The sequence below is a fragment of the Frieseomelitta varia genome, unplaced genomic scaffold, assembly GCF_011392965.1.
Source record: "Frieseomelitta varia isolate USP_RPSP 00005682 unplaced genomic scaffold, Fvar_1.2 scaffold_152, whole genome shotgun sequence".
Classification (NCBI taxonomy): Eukaryota; Metazoa; Arthropoda; class Insecta; order Hymenoptera; family Apidae; genus Frieseomelitta; species Frieseomelitta varia.
The window spans coordinates 1,314,130-1,320,687 of record NW_025109217.1 but is presented as its reverse complement, the minus strand read 5'-3'; positions in this window follow the sequence as shown (position 1 = coordinate 1,320,687).

Genomic DNA, 6,558 nt, shown 5'->3' with positions numbered 1-6,558 from the left:
CTACACGTAAATACACGCAATCCTGAAACAAGTATTAATACGTTAAATTTATAATACTATATTTGACAATATAGATTTAAAAAAAGAAAAATTAAAAATAGCTAAAATTAGAGAACTGTAACTGCAGCACAAAAAATGTGTTAAATTTATAGACGACAATATTCATTAATTTCCAGCAGTGTTTCCTTCATCCTCGAATTTTCAAAACTCGGATCATAATGCATCGCGTGAAATTTTGTTCATTATACTTCCATTAATATAAAAAATTTCCGTAGTTTATTTCGAAATACGGTGTACGCAAAATATATCTTTTTCATATTGTTGTTTTTATTGCCAGTTACAAGTTTATTATAAATTGCATGTGAAATCGCATGTACAAATTTATTAAATATAAAAGTTATGAAAGTTGTATATATATACGAGTTATATGTAATTTGTACGTATATATATACAAGTTTATTAAAAGTTATATGTAAATTTTTAATATATATACAAGTTTATTAAAAATTTAACATATATATATACATATGTATAAAAATAATATATATATGCATAAAGTTTAATAATATATGTATAAAAGTTTAATATATATACAAGTTTATTAAAAGTTATATGTAATTTTTTAATATATATATATATATATATTAAAAAATTAATATAAGCTTGTATATATATTTTAATAAGCTTGTATATATATATACACAAGTTTATTAAAAGTTTAATATATATAAAAGTTTATTTAAAGTTTTATATATATATATATATATATATATATATATATATATACACACACAAGTTTATTAAAAGTTGTATTAAATTTTTAAGAAAATAGGAAAATAAGAAATTGATATATTTTATTAAAAATACGTATTTCAAAGTGTTCATCTTCACGATAAGAAAAAAACAATTGGTATAAGAACGAAAACAAAGATTCGATCAATGTTATAAATTATTACAACACTAAGATAGATGTAGAATTTATTGAAACCAACAAACCATCAGAATTTGCTTACATCATAAATTAAATAAAAAAAACAATACCTTCTATAAGAATTGGAAAGACCAAAGTTGCGTTTAAATTCTCCAACAATCGGAGCATTATTATTATTATTATTGTTTTGGAATTTTTCGCATCCTCAACTTTCTTCCTAAATCCATATCCTGGCAAGTCGATCTATCTTTCCTCGAGTGATCTGATTTTTCTTTTCCTCGCGAAAGAACGTTGCATCGTGTTCTTTGACATGCGCGTTCCATTTCTCAATAGAACGTACTGGCCGTCGCCGGTATCAGTTTCCTTTTCGTTCCGGTATTCATCGGCTTTTCCTACATGTTGCACATATATAACATATCAACGATGAAAGGCCAGCTTTCCCAACGCTCCTTTGTAGGTCTTCAACCATTTCGAAATCAGTTTTTCCCGTCGTTTATCGTTTTCAGAAAAATGTAAAATACCCGATCTCTCGCTCCTTTTCTCTTTCGTTCGCAGTCGAGCCTCGTAACGCCGCTTGTTCGCGAACAGATTGCGCGAGTGTTTGCGAGTAGTTAGGCGAACTTGTCCGCAAACAACGAATGCCTGTTTGCTTAAGGAGAAGGTGCATAAACATTTAATCCTAGAGTGAAACTCTGAAGGTCTTAGTATATCATCCGTGATAAAGTAGCAGATTTTACAGAATTGCAAAGTAATTGATTTCTCTCCTTGTTTCTCCACATTTTCTGAATTTCATTTTTGCTTTCATTTGCAAAAATGTTTCGCTGGATTTGTGCCGGATTCTTCTTACGCGTTTCATCACGCGCTGAATCGAGTCAAAGGGGCAGATTATCTTGATTCGACGAATGAAACGAATGAAATTGAACGTTTGTAGTCGATGTAATATCGTGTTTAAAATTTCCACCTCCTTTTCTTTTGGATCGAGAATTTCATTTGTTTATCCACAGTACGAGATATATATTTGAAGATGAATGCATTTCTAACTATATAATAGTCACACGTCCGATGTTGAGCTTTTATACACAATGGTAATTGTAACGAGTACTCGAACCAACCGAAGATGTCTGAGTGTTTTCACCTCGAACGTTAAGACTGTCTCGTTTGCTTTCCCGCAAACTTTCCAATTGGCTGTTAAAACCCGCAAATTCGGTTCGCTGCGAGTTGTTGGCGATCTCTCTATTTCAGAGACGCGACCGCTGGTTTCTGTTCGCGATCGATATAGAAGCTCTGCTCTCCGGAGAAACGGTGCACAGGGAAAGAAGGAAACGCGCTGCTTTTGTACGTCGCTTCACAACCACTTGCGTTGGCAACTGATTGCGGACCATAACGAGTGACCAAACCGTACCACAACAATTCGTCGCTTTCTTCTTTGAACTCGCCGGCACGATATCACCGTATAGAAATTATCGAGAAGTAATAAATTTATTATTTGTTCTGCCTGGGTTATACTTGACACATTAGGCTCCCGCACATTTTTGGAACAACTTTGTACAATATATGCACTTATATGCGCAACATACGCACTTCTTTAATTCACATTGATAAAATATTCTTAAATATTACGATATATTTTTTATAGTAATATCTAAGAATCTATTTATTATGTATTTTAGGCTTCAACTATTGTTTATTTTATATTTATATTAACACGGCTTGCTCTGATAAACATATAGCATGTATTTTCGCGTATTTTTTGAATTATTTAATATATGATTGAAAGGGTTCAAGCGAATGTATTTAACAAGTGTATTATTTTATTAGTAATTAAAATTATTAATTACTTTTTATTTTAGAGATATTTTATTAAATAAAATGAAAATACTTCTGGTAACGTTTCTTGGTGTGGTATGTTAGGAAACAATTTTCCTACTTCTTGAAATATTATATAACATTATAATATATAAATATATATTATTACATATTATAATTATATATTATATTAAATTAAATTTAATAAAATATAAGTTTAATTTAATAAACTCATATATAATATTAATTTAATATTATATTAAATTATATATTATCTATTACACTAAATTAAATTAAACTTATATTTAATAAAATATTTTAAAAAATTTAATAAATTTATATATGATATTAATTTAATATTATATTAAATTATATTATATATTATATATTACACTGAATTAAATTGAACTTATATTTAATAAAATATATTATATATTACACTAAATTATATTGAACTTATATTTAGTAAAATATAAGTTTAATTTAATAAACTTTTAATATTATATTAAATTATATTATATATTATATATTACACTAAATTAAATTAAACTTATATTTAATAAAATATTTAAAAAATAGAATATTTTACAAAATTTAATAAACTTATATATGATATTAATTTAATATTATATTACGTTATATTATATATTATATATTACACTAAATTATATTGAACTTATATTTAGTAAAATATAACTTTAATTTAATAAACTTATATATAATATTAATTTAATATTATATTAAATTATATTATATATTATATATTACACTGAATTAAATTGAACTTATATTTAATAAAATATAAGTTTAATTTAATAAACTTAAATATGATATTAATTTAATATTATATTAAGTTATATATAATATTATATAATATAAATTATATATAACGTTGCCTGGGTCCCCTACAACGCAAACAAGCGTCCCGGTCCGCAACAATTGAAAACTGACAGACGCGAAATACGCGTCTCTCCCTTCCACAATGTGTCAAGTATACTTAAAACTGAGAAATTATTGCAATTTTATGACAACAAGTTCTCAACGTGCGTGGCACGTCATTCCAGCGGAAGAGGTTAAACGATTCGTGGCCAGCGAACGAACGAGGGTATGTTCGTTTGCAACTTTGATACGACCGCGGGGGTAGCCGTGCACGCGCGTAGAAACGCGCGCGAGTAAGCCTTGTACGCGCGCGGATGGCGGTGCCTCGGTTCGGCCCGGTGATTTCGAATGCGCTCCTGGGAAACTTAAATTAGGCGTCCCAAGGCAACGTAACACGCAGCAGCACGCTAATTAGACGGGGTTCGGATTTACTGCGACGCAGACGAGTGGGCTGAACTACTTACGGCCGGGCCGAAAAGAAGACGAAGAAAAAAGAAAAAAAATGGCCGGCCTTTGAATCTCTCTGGAAATTCGATGAAATTCCTCGTGATAAACGACTGATTCCCTGATCTGGTATTTTACGCTGAAAATACAGTGACGCGGATGTAACTGGAGGGGGGCTAGGAGCAGAGTTTCTGCAAAGTTTCGCGACTAGAAAGACAGTTCTTAGTTTTAGAGTTTTTTTTTTTTTGTTCTTCACTCTATCTCTCTCTTTTTTTTTGTCATTTGCGATTTTTTTTTTTCATTTTTTTATCACCAATAGAAATTAACTATTTATCGTAGACTCGTTTCATTCGGTTTGCGAATGAATATATATAGATTTATTGTGTTCGTAAATTGTTTATAATTCGTAGTGTAAATTTTTTGTCACCGGTAGAAATTAACTATTTATCATAGACTCGTTTCGTTCGGTTGCGAATAGATGTAGGTTAATCGCGTTTGTTTGTCACCATTAAAACTGTGTCAAGTGTTTCGAGTTGGTCGGTATTTTGAGAAAATTGGTTTTGTCTTCGTCTGAGTATATTTTGTGTCATTTTTGTTACGATAAATTGCAAACAACGCCACGAGATTTGAGAACTTTCAGAAATAGAGCAGCAGTGAATATTGGATTTGCGACGTGGCGGAATGTCGCAGCGAGAAATTGCAAGCGTCACAGTAGCACGGATTATAAAATATAGTTAGCGAGTATTTTACAGAAAGAGAAAGAAAAGTTATGAACAAAACAAGGAATCGTTGAACGTGTAATGTTGAGAGAAACTTCCTATAAATATTATATATATAAATATTATATATATCTTTTACACTTCCTCCCTTCCTTGAATTTTTGTTATAATTTTTCTATTAAAGCATTTTAGAGCTTATATTTATACAACATTTTTTTTTTTCATTTTCATTTGCAATTTTTGCTGACAAAGTTCTGCAAAAGAAGTAATAAAAATTATTATTTTATTAAATTATAATATAGTATTATAAATATTATAATTATAATAAATATTCTAAAAAATAAAAATATAATAAATATAATTATAATATAATATATTATATTAGTAGAAATATAATATATTATAATATAATATATTATATAGTAGAAATTATTAATTATTTTATATAAAACCCAATCTTTTAGCAAAAGTTACATGAAGATCCAAAATTGATGAACTCACAATTATTCAATCATTGCATTAATCTCTTCTTTCGCGAGATAAATAATTCTGAAGAATGATTTTTCATTTATTCACGGCATATATCCGCTTAATTTGAAGGGACGAAATCTGTGATTGAATAAACAATCAAATAAAACTCGAATAAATGAATGATTAATTAATCTGGAAATAAATTATATAAATATGATTAATTAATCATTTCTTGAACAACTTCTCATTAATAATTCTTCACGTCTTAATTAACTTCAAGTGCAGTTGATCAATTTTCAAATTCGATTTTCTCGAAAAACGAAGCCTCGTAATAAAAAAATTTATTTTACATTCTTTTTTTTATTTTTTTTTCCTTTTTTCTTTTGTGTGAGGCGTCATTCCCTTCCTGCTGTACACGTGCACGTTATTCAGAGACACCCTGTATACAGAAGAATTTTGACCTGCGGAGGTTTTCTCTGAATTCAAGTCCTCTACAAATGCATTCCAAATACCAAACGCGAAACGAATAATTCCAGTTATAGACGTTTTGCATTTCCTCTTGTGGCGGAACACCTGCGGTAAATTTCTAGTTTAGCGACTTTTTTCAATTTTGGCTATTTTCGCAATACTCATCGGTTGGTATTTCTTTTCATTTATTACTTCTATCTTTGTTGAAACTTTTACTTTATTACTTCTATCTTTATTAGAAAAACACAGAACGTTAAAAACCAAAATTGGGAGAAGCCGCTAAACTAGAAATTTATATAGTTTATATTATAGCGGAGCAAAAAGGAACGAAGAAATTTTTTCCAGTGGACGTTGAAGTTTTCTCGAGAATAATAATGCTAGGAATTTCCCTTGATTCTTAACCTCTTAGCTACTAATCGCTACTGCAGTAAAAGGAACGAAGAAATTTTGTTTTCAGTACACAATTTTCGCCATGTGCAATCGCAACGACGAACCTTGGAGTTCAATTTTCTCGGGGACAATAATGCTAGGAATTTCCCTTAATTCTCAACGTCTTTGCTACGTACTAATCGCTACTGTAGTGGCTTTCGCGTACGTCATCTTTTTAAACGGTGTACGCTATTATAGTAGAGTTCGCTTGTTTCTCAGCCGAAGGGAGCTGTAGACAATTTTACGTTGCTATGGTTTTTCTTTATACACCTTTGCAAACTTTATTTATTCGTTTCTTCAGTTTCGAAACTTTGTCCAGTCTGAAATAATTATGTAGTATAGTCGGCGGATATATAAATTTCATTATTTCACTTTGTTCTTTTTCTCCTTCTTCTTTTTTTTTTTTTTTTT